The following is a 22,617-nucleotide window of genomic DNA, read 5'->3' as shown; positions in this document are numbered from 1 at the left end:
AGTAAAAAGGGCCAGAGCGAAATACATTCAAATAAATTCCTTTATTATCAAATGTTCATTACAAAGCTACGAAATACAAGATGCTAAATGTTCTATAAACTACGATTAAGAGCAGACTAATCTCCCGATCGATCACCGAGTAAGAGGGTGTATTGGTCTTGATCGCCATCCTGATCGCACTGCTGCAAAAGCAAGCAAAGAGGCCAAGAAGCACTCTCAACACGCAAAAAGGAAGATGAAGTGCCCTCACATCACCTTCCTAAATGCATCGCTACAACGACGGGCAAGGAGGCTGAGAAGCACTCTCAGCAAGCAAGGTGGCCTGCAAGCACCCCAAAAATTGTCTTCCATCATTGAACTCCTTGTAGAAATGGAGACGATGGGAAGAACTTTGCTGCTGGCCAAAGAATATTTCCTATATCTCCCATACCAAAGGTGACATCAAGAAAGATGCAAAGTAGGGGATCAAATGATCCATTTCCATGGAAAACGAAAGTTTTGGATTGATTGTCAAAAATGCCAAACAATGGCAGCAAATTGGTTTTTTAAAAAAGAAAACGGAAATGAAGATGGAAAGTATGAAGTATATGTGCATTTATAGGGAGGTGAAGGTGAAAAGACAGATATGATGTGCATTTATAAGGGGGTGAAGGTGAAAAGACAGAATATGAGCAGCCATATTCGTGTCTAGTAAATGGGATTAAGTGGCCCAAAGTCGGGTAGAAATATCAAGAAAAAAATGTGCAAAAATTTTAGCATAAAGCAGTTAAATGTCTGAGCGATTGACGATTAAAAAACGAACATCAATAAATACACAAGAGGCTAAAATAGTTATTCATTAACAATGATGGCTGCTGTTATATCAGTGCAAGGTTACAAAGAGAAAGTCAATACGAAATTACAAAAAGAAAAAGTTAAGGCATTATATGTCTTAATTACAATTCACCCCATACCAAACGAATTCTTTCCCTAAGTCTCTCCCAGTCCTCGCTCTGCCAAGAAGAAGTGATGTTCAATTCAGCCACAACATCATCATCAACTTCCAACTTCTTGTACCGCTCGACCAAAGACTTAGTTCGCTCAATTCCTTCGAAGGCATGATACTTTTTAGCAGCCATTCTTGCCTTGCTGTCGTCCATCTTGGCTTTAAGCTCCTTCATTTGAGCAGTCAAACTAGTCATCAAAGAGTCTTCAATCATGACTTTGGAAGAGATTTCTTTCAGCTCGTCCTCAGCTTTGTTGATCTCCAGAAACAAAGACTCTTTTTTAAATACGGCGCAAAGATATTGAGTATTTTTGGCCTTCAATTCAACATTCTTGGCCAGCAAGGAGAGGAGCTTGGAATGGACAACTTTCAACGTCGCTTTAAAATCAGCAGAAAGATTGAGCGACGGAAGTGTCAGTGCTTGCTCCAATTTCGCATTCAAATGCTTAAGCTTATCCTTATACTTGGCAGCACTAACCTTATCGATGTCCATATCCATGAAGGACACATACTCAAATATCGACTGCTTGAGAAACTGTATATCTTTCTCTAAAGAAGCAGAAGGACAACTAGCTGAAGCAAAGCGAGATGTCTTGACTTTCCCCCAGGAAGTGAACAAGTCTAGAATGGAACGCACAATTTTATCAGCATCCTGTAAAGAAAATCGCCAATATTGAAGGTTTCCACTATACTAAACAAAGTGGAGGTAAAGGTGAAGCAAAAATTACCTCATCAGCAATCCTGGAAAGTGGCATATCCCCAGCCAAATCTGCCACCTGTGGCTCCACCATTCGTGAGGACTTTTCCTTGTTTAAGCGAGAAGACCTTGCCGCAACGGGTAGACTCATGGGAGCATCTGCAGAACTCAAAAGGTAACAAATCAACACCAATAGCACAAGCAAAGGTAAAGCATCAAAAAACGAATTACCTTCTGCTTCGATGTTTGGGGGATCAACGCCCTGGGAAGAAGGTGGCTCGTCCATGGTTGTGATGAAGATCTTGAGACTGAAGATTTCTCTTTAAGCGTAATCCCTTTATCAGCTAGTTTAGATGAAACAACCCCAGCAGAGGATGATGGAGCAGGAGCCGCCAACATCAAAGCCTTCAAGGGAGAGGTTGAGCTTTTCTGAGAAGTCCAAATAAACTATCAGCACATGGAAAAGTCTCAAGTATAGAAAGGTATGCTTATGAGTAAACCAATTTAATTACTTTCCTCCTGACGATGAGAGGGGTATCATCATCATCATCAGCATCATCCTCCAAAATGGGAGACGTTGAGGCTGGCCGTTTGCAGCTTGGGGCATTTTTAGCTGCAGTGGGCTTGACAGGAAGAGAACTCGATGGACGGACAGATTGTTTAGCACGAGCAGAGGAAGAGGGATTCCTAATGGACACAGGAGTTACCAAAATAGGAGAGGTGGAAGAAATGTTTGGCTGGTCCAGTAAATGAAAAGCACGATTGGCATCAGTCGCAAATAATCTGCACTTCACTGACGGCCAAAGTCTTTCAAAAAGGGGATGGATGGCACGGCTAAGATTGAAGGGGGCTAATGAAAAGCTGCTTGTCAAAAGAAGATTGCGAACATTTATAGCCTCTGCCTCTGGCTTATTAATGGTGTGGAAGCGGTCTATCAAATTTCTTGAATAGCAAGGGGGAACAGGCCAAATTTGGCCAAAACCAAGTTGGCGAGCAAAAAATTGGGGAGCATATATTTCTACCCCAGCCTTGGCATTGGTCCCAGTCAAAATATCATGGAACAACTCCCTCCCAGTCAAAAACTGAATCCAAACAAACAAGGAAGTGTTCGCACTATCCAAAGTGGATAGAGGTTGCACATAATCTAGAGTCAAAAAGGGAGGAAAAGGAAAGAAGGAAGGGATTGAATCCAAAGTATAAAAGAATGAAAAAAGTCCCTTCTGGGCATATTTACAGGAGTCAGGGGATCAATGGCTAGCCCATAGCAGCTAGCAGAAGGACTAGAAAAAGATGGAACACCAAGCGGTGGAAAATAGGCTCTCAACCACATTTGAGTGAACCAAAGAGACCCACTGCCAGTGGGAGATGCATCATTCTTCAATTGGGATTGAAGAGAAGCCATGCCTCTATAGAGGGCAGCTAAAGAGAAAGAACACAAATTCAGAGGTCTACCACGCGCCAATTCGTGCGCTATGGTAAATACCACATGGAGGGCTTTATGCTTGGCACACACAAAATGTATTTACAAAGCAAAATCAGGAGAAAGGCCACTCGCTCAGCATGGGAAGGCTCAGCGCTCGATTGGTTATGAAGGGTTTGCAGGCTTGAGTAAGATTCGGTCAGGCCTCTATCAAATTTTGGGGCGACACCAGAAGTCAAAATATCAAGGAAAATGGTATTGCCCAAAGGTGGCAGATTTACTAGGGCCCCAATATCCCTTAAGGTAATGGACATGGGACCAAGAGAAAAAACAAAAGTATTATACTCAGAAGACCAAAAACTTAAAGCGATTGGAAAAAGTACTGGGTCAAAAATAGGGGGTTGAAGAGAGATTTCTAACAAATCAAAAATCCTAATATTATCAAAAATTGCCTTAATAGGACCATGGTCCACAAAGCGAGCATGCCATCTACAAAAAACAACATCAGATTTAGGCCAAGTGCGAATACCTCTTTCGCGAAGTGGCCCCAGCGGCAAAAAATTTAGAAGCAGAGGGCCCTGAGTACAAGAGAACAGCTGACTGACCGCCGCTTGTTCGATGCCTTGGCATTGTTGAATAAAGGACCTAAATAGAACTCATTGAGTTCGACATTGGCCGGTGCAAGGAAGTTCTGAGTTATATATGGCCGAGTAAGGAGTTTCTGAAAATCTTCAAAATTGAAGGAGTCACCGACTGGGATTGTGGCCATTAGGGACGAAATAAAGTTTTTCAGAGTCAAAATGAGGCATGATTTAGTGGTGCAATGAAATGGCGTATTTTGGGGTTATAAGGGTTTGCAAACGTTGCACCTTTTCAGGCTATGGAAGAAAACAATAATTGAAATTATTGGAAATTTCGAGTGTTGCTGGGAAACACAAAGTGAATATGGCAAAAATTAATAATTTGTATTAATTCTGCCATATTGGGGAATAATTGTTAACACACAAAAAGTTCAGCCCAAGTCAAATAGCCTAAGGAATGAAGCTCAATTAGAAGATCCCCAAAATCAAATAGCCCAAAAGAACGACCCAATCAGGTAATGCAGGATAAAGATCCAAATAAGAAAGCCCATGAATGCGGTAATACCATCGCCCAAGGTTGTAAGTCGCCCAAGATTTGAGCGAATGAATTGCCATGCAGTCGCCCAGAGTTGTGACCCTGCTCTCGTCCAAACATTCGAGTCGCCCAGTATCTTAGCAAACATAAGATGTTATGGTTACCCAAAAGAGCAGTTAATGAAGCAGTTATTGGGTAGTCCTATCACGTCCCACGATTCAAAGAATTCAATTGAAGACGGTTGAATGACAAAAAGTAATGGCAACAGTTAGAGAAGACAGTTCCATGACAAGTTGGCCACTACGAGGAAAGTGGGCAGTTATAGAGCGACCAAGCAGTTTTCAAGCAGTTGATCACGAAGAGATCATTCAGGGAGTATAAAAGGAAGAAAAGACATAGAGCAAAAGACCCCGAATCAAACACTCTCAAACAGAGAATATGTAACTTTAAATTTCTTATTTTAGATTTAAACACTTCTTTTTCAGTAACTCGCGTGCTTGCGCCCCTTGGAGGCATTCTGTTTTTATTTTCCAATCGTAAAGTCATCGCCAATAAAAACACCTCTTTTTGGGATTTTATCTCAAGAGGTTTGTCCCTTACACAATCGTCTGATCCCTTTTTAATTGTTAGCGACTAACCTGCACGAAACAGATACTCCAAATCGACAATTGATATACTTCCATTTGAATTTTCAAGTGTTTACCTAAGTAATGTTCATGAGGTTTCTTCTTCTACCCAATTGGTGAAGTAATCTACTGCCATAACCATCAACCTGATAATAAATCTTTCTCTAAGCAGTGGTGCCATGAAATTGATCCCCCATTTTGCAAAGGGCCAAGGACAGCTATTAGTGTTTAATTTTTGTACGGGTTGTCGAGGCATATATACAAATTTTTTATACTTTTTCTGACACGACATGTCCTGAATCAATCTAATGGACACGACACATGAAGTTGGCCGATGATTTGACTATTACGAATTTTTAAAAGAATTTTGACAGAGCTATCTTTGAAATATAGACTGAAATCACCTGAACAATAATTAATTTCTCAAACCTATACCTGTAATTTAAAATAGGGTGCACCAGGCCCTCAAACACAAACTGCACTAGAATGGAATTTACCTTATATACAAGACAAAAGTCTCCAAATGTACAGTATATACAAAAAAAAAAAAAATCAGCGAGCCCATAATATGGATACATAAATTACAAATTAACTTTTCTGACAAAAGATGCATGTATCCCAAAAAAGACATGAACTATATATAAACTGACAAAATAAGTCATATAACTAATAACAATGTGTGACTTAACTCATTGAGTCAACAGGATCCAATGTTGTTTAAATTAGCTGCTATTTGATAAGAAAAGCGTCACAAAGTATATGAATATGTAACACAGTTAATGGATATTTCGCAAATAAGTATACTTTTTTCCATTTATGCTAACTTCTGAAAACTCTTATAGTATTACAACTTCAAAGAAGTCTGAAGGCTAATAATACATTTTTATTACTAAAGGGTGACAAAATATATGAGTTTGTAAAGGGTGACAAAATATATGAACTTGTAACTCAGATAGTAAATATTTTGTAAATAAGTATATATTTTTTCCATTTATGCAAACTTCAAGCAAGTCTGAAAGGCTAATAATACTTTTAAGACTAAAGCGTAGTAAATCATAAAAATCTTTATTCTGTAAATTGCATAAACTAAATTCTATATTTTGAAATCGGATAAGCTGTATAAAATTAAAAAAATCATGCCAAATAAAGGTATCATAAAAAACCTTACTCATGTATAAATTAATATCAACATATATGGCAAAGCTTCTATAACTCTGATACTCTGAGATTCTAAAATTCTGTAATTCTAGTTATAGTCGCGCATAGCTACCCAAATGCTATAATCTGATCATACACTATGAAAATATATTCACAATAGTACAAAGCAGATAAAATCACCATAACTAATCATATAATGTGAAAACATTTATACCAATGCAAAGTGAGTAAAATAACCATATAGGATCATACACTGTAGAAACACATTAACACAAATGTAAACTAGGGTAGAATCATCTGAGTACGTTATAGTGATTTTTAAATATAAAATCAATGAAGCACACACTGCACTAGGTGGAAAGGAAAAATCGATCTTTCTACTAAGAGTATCCACAATTACAATAGCTTTCCCTGAATGGTAGTCAATCTTGCAATCATAATACTTATTAACTTCAACAATCTTCTTTGTGTCAAATTCAGTTCCTTCTAATCAAAGATATACTTCAGACTTTTGTGATTAGTAAATATTTCACATCTCTCACCATAAAGGTGCCTCCAAATCTTCAATGTCAATACCACTGCAGCTAAATCCAAATTATGTGTTGGGTTGTTTAACTCATGCTTCTTCAATTGTCTTGAAGCATAAACTATAAACTTTCCCATTCCACATTAGAACACAACCCAATTCTTAGTGTAAAACATCATTATAAATCATAAACTCTTTACCTAGTGATGGAATAATAAGTATAGGAGCAGAAGTTATCTTTTCTTCAACTCTTGAAAACTCTTTTCACATTTTTTAGTGCATTCAAATTTGGAGTTCTTTCGAGTCAAACTAGTCAAAGGAAGAGCGATTTTGGAAAAACTTTTTACTAACCGACGATAATAACATGTTATCCCTAGAAAACTCTGTACTTCTGTAATATTAGTAGGGCGTTCCCACTTCATTACTACCTCAATTTTCTGAGGATCCATATAAGTACCTTTTGCAGAGATAACATAACCCAGAAATAAAACTTTGTCCAACCAAAATTCACATTTGCTGAACTTAGCCTACAATTGCTTATCTCACAAAGTTTAGAAAATAATCCTAAGGTACTGAGCATGCTCATCACTATTGCAACAATAAACCAATCTATTATCAATAAAAACAATCAAAAATTAGTCTAAATGTGGGTGAAGTACCTTATTTATCATATCTATAAATGCTGTTGGGTATTAGTCAACCTAAATGGCATCACCAAAAACTCATAATGTTCATATCACAAACTAAAAGTAGTTTTCTCTACATCAATATCCCTAATTTGAGCTAATGGTACCCTGAGCAAAAAACCAATCTTAGAAAATTTGTTAAACCTCAAATTTGGTGAACTGATCATTAATATGAAACAAGGGATACTTGTTGCGAATAGTCACTTTATTCAGCTTTTTGTAGTCAATACACAATCTTATTGTGCCATCTTTTTTCTTCACAAATAAGACTAATGCTCCCTATGAAGATACATTGGGTTTAATGAAATCCTGGTCAACTAAATCTTTCAATTGAACTTTCAATTCCTTCAGCTCTGCTGGAGCCATTCTATAAGGTGTCTGTGAAAAAGGGGTAGTCACTGGGATCAAAGTAGACTCAATTTCTCTATCTTGAGCTATCCTTGAAAAATCTTCAGGAAAGACATGAAGGAAATCTTTTGTCATTGGTATATCTTCAAGTCTCAATTTAGTGATTTGGGTGTTAATCACATGAGGCAAAAATGTGTGGCAATCATCTAGCATCAAGTGCACATATTATACATGAAGGTAATATTCTCTATTCATCACTAAAAATAATTCCAGGCTGGTCTTCTAAACATCACTTCTTTACGAAAACAATCAACTGAAGCATGATTTGTAGCTAAAAAAATCTATGCCCAATACAACATCAAAATCATGAATATCAAATAGAATCAAATTATCCTTCAACTCTTGATTATTCACTCTAGTCATGCAATATTTGTACAAATTGTCAGCTAAAAGTAAATCTCCTACAGGAATCGCTACCACTAAATCACCGTTCTAATGGTTTTGACATATGGTCGGCATAAATAGCACATGCATATGATATCAATGAACGTGCAGCACTTTAATCAATTAAATAGCGAGCATATCTACCAAAAATAAATAACATACCCATGACCACATCTTGTGAGTCATTGGCATCATGTTGTGTCACTACAAACACTCTCCCTTAAGTCTTAAGACATCATGTTTAACCTTTCTGTCAGGAAAAAAAATTGACGTAGAACGCTTACATATGCTAGAAAGTTCGACTGACGTGATACAGTGTCAAGTTCAAATTTTATGTGTTACCAAGTTTACGTTCTAGATTTCACTTTAACCAATTTGACCTTATGTGCAGAATTAATCTAACTAAAGCAACAGGTCACTTTAATTAGTTGTCTAGGTGATTAATCATACAAGTCAATTAACCTATGTTAGAATGCCACAGTTTGTATATTATACAAAGCAGTAAATAATAAACAATATGATGACGGAGAAACTCCAACGTGGGAAAAACTCCGGGACCAAGCCAGTTACCTCCACTATACCAATTCAGCAAGTACAAGTTATACCAAACTCCATACCCAATTAGACCCGTTGTTCCAATCTCACGATCTACTGCTGTAGTTACTTCTAGCCTCTTGTTAGACTTCCTGATCTACCTCCTACAGCCAATCTGCTGTCCACTACAACCTCCTGGTCCTTAGCTGATTGTATCACCAAGTGGAACACCAAGAACCGTCTGTTCTTGTGCTTGTAACTGCGCATCAATCAACCTCTCTCAATTCTCCAATGAGAGAGTCCCTTCCTCAATAGATTAAGGAAATAAAGTGTTTTGGGTTATGTAGATTCAATGTTTTTTTCCCAAAACAATGGTTGTCGGATCACAAAGTTGATGTGGATGAAATCTCCAATTAATTGCACCTTGGATCTCTTCAAAGATATTATGAATATCTTTTGCAATGAAATAATAATGTAGCAACCTTTGAAAACTCATGCTATGGTTTGAGTATTTATATTTGAAGGTATCTAGGTGGTATGGGCCGAGTAAAATACTTCAAAAATGCAAAATAGGGTTTCTTCTGCATAGGAGTGTCGCTCGAGCGAGATGCCAGCGAGAATCGAGCGAGAGGTATTATGTTTTTTTCGCTCCAATGAAATGCTAGCGAGAAGCGAGTGACAGTGAGCAGTCATCTGTACTTTCATTATAACTTTCTCGTCCGATGTCTGATTAAGGTGATTCAAGTTGTGTTGGAAAGCTAACTCAAAAGGTACAATTATGAAAATAGCCTTGTCCAAATTCCAATGTTTTCTATGTGAAAAATGCATTGCAAGTTATGACTAAAAATTCGGAACATATTTTGTGCGACTCTTTGATATCCTTTAGACTTCCAAATGCATTTTGATGATCTTGTGATCTTCTTGGACATCTTGGGCTCCTTCAACAACTCAAATACTAATTTACCTCATCTATACAAATTGCACCCTAAGTCCCTGACTTTTACACCAATGTTCAATTAAGTCCCTGACTTTTACAATTATACAGTTTAGTCCGTTTTGTCCACAGAATCACCAATTACACTTTTAGACCTAACAAACTCCCCCTTTGACATTGACAAAACCATACAAATGAAGTTAGGACTATACAAAATAAGTCAGGACTTAACAACCAAAACTATACTACCTAGTAATTCTAATAACTGAGTCTTGCATTCCTTATTGTGCATATTTCTTAAAATCCACAAATTCAACATGCTAGTTTGAGAGCTGATATTGATGCCAATCAAAATACCAACCGAAATACCGACACCACTAAATATCAAAACTCAAACAGATGGATGTGATATAAAATGCAATGCAATTCTCCCCCTTACTGCAAGCTTTCATATTTTTATGTAGTAGGTAAATGTATCTATGTCTCTCCCCCAACGACCCCGAGACATAGCAATGCAATGCAAGTAATGTCAATCAAAAAAATCATGTGCGTGCATATGCAGTCGCTCTCTTATGTTTATGCTCTTAAATTATTTTTCTCATTTTCTCCCCCTCAGTTACACACTTCTCTCCTCCCTTTTTGTCACAAATGCTGAAGGGAATCACATTAAGACCAAGTCAAGCAAGAACACATAATCATCAAAAATGCAGTTGATAGCATGCAAAAGCAAAATCAACAAATAGTATACCTCCCCCACATACTTAGTTCAGTTCAGAATGGAGTAATAAAGATATAAGTGACTCATGTGTATAAAATGTCACTAATCTAATGCAAGCAGGACTCCAAACCTTAATTTTGTGATAAGGGACATGTCAATCACTACTAATAAGTATACTCTCCTACTACTGAAAGTCAAACCATGTAACGTGTAGTAGGATCTATACTTATTATTTTTATTTATCTCCCCCTTACTATGAGCCTTTGTAATTTTTTAATTTTCATATTTTTCAAGCTCAACACAATTTTCACATTTTTCACAGTTTCTCATTTTTTCAGCTCATTGATTTTTCATCTTAAGTACAGGTTCTTCTCCATTAGGCTAATAAGATAACACCTGTAGCGAGCTTTAGGCCGATTAACCCAAGTCAGTTGACCCTAGACACTAGGTTTTAAGAGACCCCTCAAGCCTAATTGCTCGAATCAAATAGGCCCGAAAGAAAAACATTAAGATATGAGCTTTAATGTAACAAAAGATTTTTGGGTTAAGGTCTACCTAAAATGGTCAATTCATGTTCAAAGTCACCCCATCAACATGTGACAGCCATCCTAAATCTCACACACACGGTAGAGTCCCACTAACAAATTCATGGTGTGTACAGTACAGATGGTAGATGAAGACACTTATACAGATTAATCCAAATAGACCTAACCAAGCAATGAAACTTATTCTACAGCTTGTCAATTTTAGCTCCTACATGATCACAACGTGCAAGTTTAAGTCATGTGTCATGCTGTAGAAATTTTCATAACCAACTATTTTTGTCTTTTTCAACTTTTCAATGTTTTGCTGTTTTTCGTTTTTCCTAAAATGAATGCTCCACACACAAAATAAAATAAAGTCAAGCACACAATGACAAAAAATAAATATGCATGCACCAAAACTTGTAAGTGAATGCACATGCATGAAAAAAACAAAACAAAAAACAAATAATATACATGTGATGCATGCAACAACTATATGCCAATTAAGAGCCAAGCATGGAGCAAAAATACCTAATCAAGTAGGTAGATAAGTGCTCTTTCCTTTAAGAGCACCACGATCTCTAACCAAATTTGGGAGATTGCTTTTCTTCACCCAAACCTGTCTAGAACGGGATTGTTTCCAGACAGCTGTGTCATCAATTGAGTCAAACGATTCACTTAATCAGCAAGGAATCCAATCTGACCAACAAATACCTGATTTTTGTTCTTTTCCAAGCTCAAGTCTATCCTATTATTCAGGTACTAATGACATCTAGGGCGGATATGACCTAACTCCCCACAGTAAAAACATGTAGGTACGAACCTAGGACCTATGATATGCTTACACTGATTTCTATTCCTAGGCCGACGGGTCCTATGACGTCTGGTAGATCTACGTCCTAAAGATCCCACAATATTTGGTATGGGGTTAGTCACAATGTTTGGCTAGTCAGTAGCACGAACGAAGGTGGTCTAAGATGTACTAGCAACATTCAGATCAAAATCTAGACCGCTCCTATCACCAGCCGACTTGCCTATACCCAGAATATTATCTAGCTTTTTAGAACTGCTAGAAAAGGCAAGTAACTGAGACCCAGACAACTCTAGCTCACTCTCAACGTGTTTAACCTGAATAGCTAAGGTCTTATTCACAATGTTCAGCTCACTTACTCTGCTAGAGGACATATCATTCTTACTGGTGAGATCACTAACCCGGGCCTCTAACTGTTCTTTCTCTAGCCTAAGCTCATTCACTTTCTTGCTCGTTGTCTGGTTAGTGGCTAAGATCTTGAAGCTTTCCTCATACATCCTATCATAGGTTGTTTCTACATGTTGCTCACTTCCACTCTCATCACCAGATTCTTCACTACTATCTAAGTCATCTTTCCTATCACTCCCTTGTTCGGATCCACTTTTACCCCTAACAACGAAGGCAACATATTTTCCACTCTCCTCACGGGTGGATTTCTCACTCTGATTGTCTGAGCTAAACTCATCATCAGTGAGAGTAGTATTCATAGCCTGCTCTTCAAATCTCTTTGAAAATTCTAGGAACGCTCTATAACACTTGAAAGTTCACGGGAACACTATACAATGTCAAATTCAAATTTTAGCGTTTACCAAGTTTACATTCCAGTTAATTTATTGTTCGACCTTACTACGGAATTGATTAATCAAAGCAACATGTCACTTTAATTAATTGTCTAGGTGATTAAATAGTCAAGTCCAATTAATCCTATGTTGAATTGGCGGTTTGTAATGCGCAAAGTAAATAAAATAGTAACAACACCAACTCACAATATGATGACGGAGAAACCCCAATGTGGGTAAAACTCCGGGACCAAGCCAGTAGTTTTCACTATACCAATCCAACTAGTACAAGTTATGCCAAAATCCGTACCAAGTCAGACCCGCTATTCCAGTCTCATGATCTACTGTCGTAGATACTGCTAGTCTCCTGCTAGCTTCCCGATCTACTTCCTGTAGCCCAATCTGATGTCCAATATAGCCTCCTTGTCTTTAGCTGATTGTATCACCAAGTGGAATTCCAAGAACCTCCTGTTCTTGTCCAGTTCCTACACTTGTCGTCCACCTCTCTCAATCCCCAATGAGAAGTCCATTCCTCAAAGGATTAAGGAACCACCAGTGTTTTGTCTTTAGAAACCTTGATGTTTTTCCCAAACGTGTATATATATAAATTCAGCACCACTACCTTTTTAATTCCAGAATTCTTGTCCCCAAATTCTTCCAACCTTGCTACCAACAAATTGTATGTATATATAATTAAAGTAGCCCCAACTCTTGACTTTTCAAAGTAGCTCCAAATGGCTGCTATTGGTTTTATATATTCCCAAAAACCTACCTCAATTTCCGTCTCCCAACAGCACGTGTATTTATTCAATTCAGCCCAAAATTTGCTTCAATGTTCAGTGAATATATATACTAAATTCAACTCCCAGCAGGCTTTAATTCCAGCACTTTTCTGCCTCTATTTCCATGCATATATTCATACAAATTCTGCCCAAAGTGAGTATATATAATAATATAATTCAGCCACCCAAATTTGCCAAAGCTTATGTGTTTTGTGAATTTATAAACTATTCAATTTAGCCACCAAATATTCTTTGTCTCTGCATGCATGTGACTGTCGGCAATTAACTTCAGTGGCCTGACTTTTAGTTTCCTCCAGCAGCCTTACTTTGCGCCGTTTTCTATTTTGTGTGTGTGTGTGTGTGTATTAATATTGGCAACCGGCGAACCCTTCTTCAATACCTCCGCATAAATATAGATATGAAGGCTTTGACTTGTGGGCCACTAATTTTAAAAGTTCAAACCCTAGCCCAACTCAATTATACAATATTGGACTTCACAGCTTGACTTTTAAGTCCTTTTTTTTGCTCATAGAATGCCAACTACAATTTTGGACCTAACACTCTTAGCACTAGGGCACTCATTCCTCACATGACCGAAACCACGATAGTTATGGCATTTCACGGATTTGGATTTCTTCCTAGATTCACTCGGGCCACCTCTTTGTCTCTCTTGAGGCTTCTTCTTATTCCTAAACATTTTTCGGAATTTTTTAGTTAGATAGGCCCATCTCCTCATCATTTGGTGAATTTGAATCAGAAGATTCCATCCAGTTATTCCTAATGAATTTCAAGGCTATGAATTTTTTCTTAGCAGGATTGTCTAAGGTCAACTCATAGGTCAAGAAGGATCCGACTAACTCCTCTACCTTGATAGTGTCTATGTCCTTACTTTCCTCAATAGTTGTAACTTTCGGCCTGAAACGCTCGAGTGAGGATCTAAGAATTTTTGTAACTATCTTGGGGTCGGGGATTTTCTCACCTAGGTTGAAGGAGGAATTCACTATATCATTTAAGTTCGCATAAAAGACATCAAATGTCTCATCATCTCTCATCATGATTTCCTCGAACCTACTGATCAGCATTTGTAACTTAGAATTTTTAACGGGCTGGGTTCCCTTATGTGTGGTTTGTAAAATGACTCAAACATCCTTAGTTACCTCAAACATAGATACTCTTCTAAATTCCTCAGAAGACACAGCCATAAACAATGCATGTATGGTCTTGCTATTAAAGTTACAACTATCCAATTGTGCTCTAAACCAGTTTTCTACGGGGGCGGGAGTAACTAAACCATCTACTGTGGTACTAAGGGTAGACCAACTATTCACTACGCTCTGCCAGACACGCTCATCCATGTATTTCAAAAATGCCCCCATTCTAACCTTCCAGTGTGCATAGTTACTACCATCAAAGTGGGGTGATACATTCAACGAGGTACTCATCTAGACTATTTAAGGTCAAGACATGATTTTAGGCTCTGATACCACTTGAAAAAAAATTGACGTAGAACGCTTAGATATGCTAGAAAGTTCGACTAATGTGATATAGTGTCAAGTTCAAATTTTATGCGTTACCAAATTTACGTTCTAGATTTCACTTTAACCAATTTGACCTTACGTGCAGAATTAATCTAGTTAAAGCAACAAGACACTTTAATTAGTTGTCTAGGTGATTAATCAAACAAGTTAACTAACCTATGTTGGAATCCCGCAGTTTGTATATTATGCAAAGCAGTAAATAACAAACAATATGATGATGGAGAAACCCCAACGTGGGTAAAACTTCGGGACCAAACCAGTTACCTCCACTATACCAATTCAGCAAGTACAAGTTATACCAAACTCCGTACCCAATCAGACCCACTGTTCCAGTCTCACGATCTACTGCTGTAGATACTTCTAGCCTCTTGCTAGACTTCCTAATTTACCTCCTGTAGCCCAATCTGCTGTCCACTACAACCTCCTAGTCCTTAGCTGATTGTATCACCAAGTGAACACCAAGAACCGTCCGTTTTTGTGCTTGTAACTGCGCCTCAATCCACCTCTCTCAATCCTCCAATGAGAAAATCTCTTCCTCAATAGATTAAGGAAGTAATGTGTTTTGAGTTATGTAGATTCAATGTTTTTTCCCAAAACAATGGTTGCCGGATCACAAGGTTGATGTGGATGAAATCTCCAATTAATTGCACATTGGATCTCTTCAAAGATGTTATGAATATCTTTTGCAATGAAAGAATAATGTAGCAACCTTTAAAAATTCATGCTAGGGTTTGGGTAATTATATTTGAAGGTATCTAGGTGGTATGGGCCGAGTAAAATACTTCAAAATGCAAAATAGGGTTTTTGCCGCATAGGGGTGTTGCTCGAGCAAGATGCCAGTGAGAATCGAGCGAGAGGTATTCTGTTTTTTTTCGCTCGAGCGAAATGCCAGCGAGAAGCAAGCGACAGTGAGCAGTCATCTGTATTTTCATCATAACTTTCTCGTCCGATGTCCGATTGAGGTGATTCAAGTTGAGTTGGAAAGCTAACTCAAAGGGATACAATTTTTCTAGCTATAGCCTTGTCAAATTCTAACGTTTTCTATGTGAAAAATGTATTTCAATTTATGACTAAAAATTCGGAACATATTTTGTGCGGCTCTTTGATATCCTTTAGACTTCTAATTGCATTCTGATGATCTTGTGTGATCTTCTTGGATATCTTGGGCTCCTTCAACAACTCGAACACTAATTTACCTCATCTATACAAATTGCACGCTAAGTCCCTGACTTTTACACCAATGTTCAATTAAATCCCTGACTTTTACAATTATACAATTTAGTCCGTTTTGTCCACAGAATCGCCAATTACACTTTTAGACGTAACACTGTCTATTACCATTGCTGCCAACAACATCGGACTAAATGACACTTGTAGCACCTGTTTTACCTGCTAACATGTCCTGGTTTTGATTCTGTCTAGATATACCAAACACCTGTGAAGATGTCCCTGTGATATACCACTCTACTAAAAATGAACTAGGAACTCTCTTCTTATACGCCAGTCTGACCACAATGATAACAAACATCAACCTTTTAAGGCACTCACCAGGATGAAATTTTCCACAAGACTGACACTGCAGAAACTTAGCAACACTGGAGCTATCACCATGTTCCAAAGTATATGATCTCTGAATAGACCCATGTATATGTACTACTACTTTCTGGTTACTGCATTGATCTCTTGCTAATTCAAGAGCCTTGACTTCTACAAGATCTAGCATATCAAGAACTTTAATAATGAGTCTTATTAAATCATCCAATCAAAAAACTCAGAAACTCACTTTTAACGGAACAGAGAGGCTCGTAGTCCTGATTACTTCAGCAATTCCATAAGCATACCAAGGCTAAAAAGAAGAACTAGAATGTTAATCCACCTAGAATGCTAGAAAAGAAAAATCAAAATGCAGATTAAGATGATCTTCTCTTTTCTTGACTAGTATGCAAAGAGAATATGGTCATTAACATGTGACAGACTAAACTAACATGTTTACCTTAAGTTTAAAAGGGGTGGAGAAACACAAAAAGAAGAAAAAGAAAAGAAACTACTCATTATTACTCTGATGAGGCAAATGAAACATCATATATAGAGGTAGATTATGTCAGCCTACGAGCAAGTCAAGTTTATTTAACTAAGTTCTCATTTCAGACACTTTTGCCTAGCCTTTATGATAGATTATAGTAAATCTAGCCGGTTCAAACAATTTATTTAAGTAATTGGCTTAACATTTTCATGGTAAGTTGATTGAGCGTCCATGAAAGCAACTCGATCTCATAGCTTGTTTTTGGAAGAAATTTATGTAATTCGGTTCCACAAAGCCATTCAGCAGATTATACAATCACAACATTCAGCAGATTATACAATCACAACATTGGATGGGTCCTGACATTCAATAAATTATCGATGGCTTTGCATTATACTAAGTAGGCAGTCTGGCGATGATATACCTGAATAATTAACTTTTACATTGTGTCCACACATATAGATACTTTGTAAAGCTCAATAGCTGCATATCATTTTCAATCTTGTTTGTTAATATGTATCCTAAAAATGTAACTTGGCTGACTTTATTATAGCCATTAAAACCTCAATTTTTTTTTTAATCAGTTCGATGAATTTTTCGGAATGATCTTTTTCTATGCCTTCCCCTCGCTACTATTTTTAAATATTGTCCTTCTCCGCCTAATTTGACAAGTGTTCGAGACTCCTACCTTTACTATTTTTATACACATAGACTATAGAACGCAGAAGGGCTGGTTGCTGTAGAATTAATTCTTTATACACACAAATTAATAAAGGCAGCTTTGAGAAGAAAACAACCTATCAAAGTTGAAGAAAAATACACACGCTCTACCGCCACGGATTAACAAAGGCTGGTGCTTCTGCTTCTCGTCCGTGACTTCGCACACGCTTCACCGCCACAGAGATTCGCGCTTCTGCTTCAAATGGAAATATGGAAATGGAGAGTTTGAATTTGCGTTTATGCTTCCAGCTTCTTGGATTGGGGGAAATATGGAAATGGAAGGGTTTGGAGTTTTTTGGGATTGGATAACATATTGGGCCTGACATTTTTAAAACAAAAAGAGGTCGACCTTAATTTTTAACCTTCTGCAATGTTTGTAAACGTTGCGAAAGGTTCAACTTTTCGCAGCGTTTATAAAACGTTTTGCAACGTTGAAAAAATAATTTTTCGCAGCATTTATAAAACGTTGCGAAAGATCATTTTTCACAAAGTTTTTTAAACATTGCAAATATAAATTGTTTCGCAACACTAAATAAACGTTGCAAAAGGTAACATTAACAATATTTAATTTAAAAATGTTGTCAAATCTCAATTATTAACACCAATGGCAACATTCACTTATTACAATGTTGCAATAGATCCTTTTAGCAACATTTAATTGGTCTTTTACTTGTTGCAAAAGCACTTTTTTGTTGTAGTGCTTCTTCTTTTCTTTCTCATTTTTCTTCGTTCCTTCTCGATTTTTCCTCCTCTCTACCCATTTCCTCGATCTTCTATGTGTGTATGTGATAAGGAAAATGGGTAAATGGCTATACAATGGCCATTTGTACTCACTAATACCAGCATTTGCATTCAATTCCTCCAACATTTATATAGTATAGCATTAAATACTTAACTTCCACAATTAGAAAAATAAATCCCAACTTTAAATTTTATACATCTTAAACCTTCAAATATTATCAATTTGTAAAATAAATCCTGATAAAATAATTTGGTCAATTCAAGTCCCAATAAAATGATTTACTTCATTTAAGGCCTAGACTTTGATAAGTCAACTTTTGATATTTTTGACTAATTGAGATTGGTTGTAACATTTTCTATTTTCTAGCGAAATTTATAGAATCTTTTCCGTAGTTGGCCAGTAATATCCTGCTTGAATGCTAATTTTACCAAAGAGAGCCCATTAGCATGATTTACACATACGCCTTCATGTTTTTCCTTCATTACATATGTTGCATCATCATCACTTGCACATCTAAGCAAGGGAAGTATAACCCTCGTCTAAATAAAATGTCATCTTGTAGTATATATTTAGCAGCTCTTACTCGCAACTTTTCGTTGCCTCTTTTTTTTATCTTCAGGGAGTGCTCCATCCTTTAATTAGGACATAATCTTGTGCATCCACGAAGTTTCCCCTTGTATCCACATCTTCTCTTCCCTCTTTCAATTGATTGATGTTTGCCAATAATTTAGTCGATACTATTTTAAATAGCTCTACATCTTTCATGCTTGCTAATTCTAATAATGCATCAGCATATTTATTTTCTTCTCTAGGAATCTGCTAGAGCTCAAATTTATTGAAATGGGTTGACAAGTTTAAGGATTCCATCAGGTATGCAGCCATCATTTTGTAATTGACATCAAACTTTCCATTGACCTGATTTACCACTAATTATGAATAATTTTTTACTTCTAATTTTTGAGCATGCATTTCTTTTGTTTGTCGTAAGCTAGCTAGCAGAGGTTCATATTAAGCTACACTATTTGTTACTTTGAATGCGAACCTTAAGGCGCAATTTAACTTATGTCTCTCTAGGCATATTAGGATTACCCCTGCTCCAGTGCCATTTTATCCAAATGATTTATCGACAAATGGTTTCCAGGTTTCGTGTTTGAGCTCATTTTTAAGAATGGGAAGTCTTACATTTCAACAATGAAATTTGCTAGTCCTTGAGCTTTGATTGTGGATTGCCATTAATAATTTATTTTAAATTGTCCCAATTCTACCGTCCACTTTCATCAATCTTCCTGATGCATCAAGCTTTTATAGTACTTGATTGAGTGAAAATTTGTCAACACTTCAATACTATAACTTTGGAAATAAAGTCGCGGTTCTTATAATGCTATAATTAGGGTGATGGCCATTTTTTTTCCATATCAAGATATCAAATCTCAGTACCTTGTAGGCATTTAATTAGATAGTATACTAGCAATTTTTGTTGCCTTCTTCTCTTCCTAAGACGGAGCTCACAGACACATTAGAAACTGTCAAGTATAAGAATAGCTTTTCCTTAACTAGTAGATTGGCAAGTAGTGAGGCGTTTCCCAGGTGTTCCTTTAAGGCTTGAATGACATGCTTAGAATCTTCCGTCCATTCAAATTGTTTCTCCTTTAAACATTTGGAAGAATGGTGAGCATTTATCTATAGCACATGAAACAAATCTACTTAAGGTTATGACCTTTCCAGTTAAACTTTGTACCTCTTTAAGCTTTGTTGGAGATCACATTTCAATAACAGCTTGTATTTTATTAGGGATCGCTTCAATGTCTCACTGATTTGCCATAAAGCGTAAGAATTTCCCGGACATAATTCCGAAAGCACATTTTAGCGAATTGAGTTTAATCCGATATTTTCGTAGTATGTTAAAGGCTTTCTCCAAATGATTTAAATCATTTTCTGTCTGGAGCTTTTGACAAGCACCACACCAATATAAGCCTCCATTGTTTTGCCTATCTGATTTACGAGTATTTTGTTTACTAGCCTTTGATATTTGGGGCCAGCATTTTTTAGTCCAAATGACATTATATATTCCTTGATTTGTTACGAAGATGATATGTTTCTCATCTCATCCATACATGTGAATTTGATTAAACTCTAATTATGCGTCCATAAAACTTAATAGCTAATGTTTCGCGGTTGTATCCACCATCTCATCAATTCTAGGGAGCGAAAAAACATTTTTAGGACATTCTTTATTTAGATCTGTAAAATCCTGGCGAGTTTGCCACTTTTCATTTCACTTTAGAACTAATATTGGGTTACATATCCAAACAGGATACCAAGCTTCACGACTAAAGCAGTTTTCCATCAACCTATTTACGTAGTTTTTCAGTGCTTCATAGTTCTCAAAGCTCGTTAGTTGTCTTTTTTGCATTCTAGGTTTTACTCTAGGTTTAATTTACAATGAGTGACAAAACACTTTGGGATCTATGCCCACCATATAAGTATACTTCCAAGAGAACACATGAAGGTTCGCTTTCAAAAAAAATTTTAAACGGCTTTTCAATGGCTCATTCTATTCCATTTTTAAAGTTTTAGTGACATTCTCTTAATCTTAATTGGCAGGAACTTTTTTTATTTTTTCCACTGTCGTCGCTTCTTAAGTATAGTCAGTTATGCAAGGGTCAATTGAGTAATCAACTTCTAATTTTCTCCAAGGGTTACTTATTTTGCTACTACGTACCCTTGGAGAACTCTCGAGCCTTCTGTCTTAGGTCACTGAGATGACCTCTTTTCATGATTCCTTGACCATATCTTATAGAAGCTCCACCTATATTAGTGGAGAATTTAACATGCAATAGATGGAGAGAGATTGTTATTTTTGCTTGTTTCATAGCAGGGTGCCCAAGAATTTTGTCATGATATAAATTATTCTTCTAAAATGATGATATAAATACCACTTCAACGGGACAAAAAAGCAAGAATATTGTAGATTTACAAAAATAGTTTTTTTCTGTACTTTTCTCTATATTATTTTTTATGATTTTATTAATTTCCATAGCTTCCATCATGAACTAAACTCCATATCTAGGGTTTGATGTATTGAGATTATGCTTTGATATTTAAATAGTTGTTTCTTTGATATTTTTCTATTCCGTTTATTTGTATTATTGATTTTAATGGTTTTAGTTACTTGATTTGTAATTGGATGAATTGATTATTTAAATTTCAGCACCTGTGAGAGGGCACGATTTTAGAATAACACAACCTAGGAACTTTTGGGTTTCGAGAGAAAATATAATTTATTTGAAACACGTTCCACAGAAGAACCGCGAACTTGATAATTTTTATTTATTTGATTCGGGATAGTGATATTAGAATTAAATTCTAGGAATAGTTTTTACTCGACACTTGAGAGAGAGAGAGAGAGAGAGAGAGAGAGAGAGAGTAAAATTAAATTAAATTAAATTAAATTAGGGTTCTCGTTTATGAACTTGAAAAAATTGATTAGAGATAACTAGATGATTGAGAAACATAGTTGATATTTAGGCGAAATCATAACTTTAGGCTTTTGATAAATCTTTCAAACTTAAATTCATTTATTGAATTCGTTTTTACATTCATCATTAAATTTAATTACAGGCATTGATATTATAATTCAAAATTCTAGATAAAATAAGAGTTACATAGTTATAGTATTTTGTAATAAATTGAATTTCAATTCCCATGAGATCGACATCTATACTTGATCTTTATATTACAAAACTTGACAATGCACACTAGCGGCATATTTATATTATACAAAATGCATAACAGTGAACCTCTACTCACTTTATCTAGTATTTGACTTTTTGAGGTTAAACCCCTAATTCAAAGATACATCGAGCAAAATGGAAGAGATTTGATGCCTAACTTGGACAAAAATATGGTGTTGGATAAAAGCCGAGAAGCCGAGAAGTATTGAAACTCAATCGTAGAGATTTGAAAAGCTAATCAGAAGTTTCTTAGTTTTGGGAACAAAGTGTAGTTTGGAGAAGTTGGAGGAACCAAATTAATGAGATTGAGAAATTTGAGGACCTGCTATGCAATAAATTGATGAACTAAGCTCCTTGTTTTGAAGGGAAATCCACAGCATACGACGAATATTCGAGGCCACGAAGGCCTGAGAGATAGGACAGGTCAGGCAGATCTGATTTTGATTAGAAAACTCAATTTTCTCATTTTGGACTCATTTTCAATTAGAAAGCATGCGTAAAGCTTTTTACTCTCAAAAATCAAATCATTTGCTCTCGCTAAAGACATTTTTCCTGGAAGCATAGTCATGACTTTTCATGCAAAAGAACTGGTAATCAGATGCAAAAAATGATCAAATTAAGGTCTGAACTTGTTTCTGATTCTACATAACCCTATTCCACCAACATCATCATGAATAAAGATTAGGTAAACCTATCAAGGTTATCTTACCCCTTAAATTTATATATTTTTTAAATATATTCCTAAATAATTTAAATGTATTTGAAAAAAAAT

This window comes from Olea europaea, chromosome 9 (genome assembly GCF_002742605.1).
Source record: "Olea europaea var. sylvestris chromosome 9, O_europaea_v1, whole genome shotgun sequence".
NCBI classification, from domain to species: domain Eukaryota; kingdom Viridiplantae; phylum Streptophyta; class Magnoliopsida; order Lamiales; family Oleaceae; genus Olea; species Olea europaea.
The sequence above is the reverse complement of the archived record's forward strand: the minus strand, read 5'-3'. Positions refer to the sequence as shown.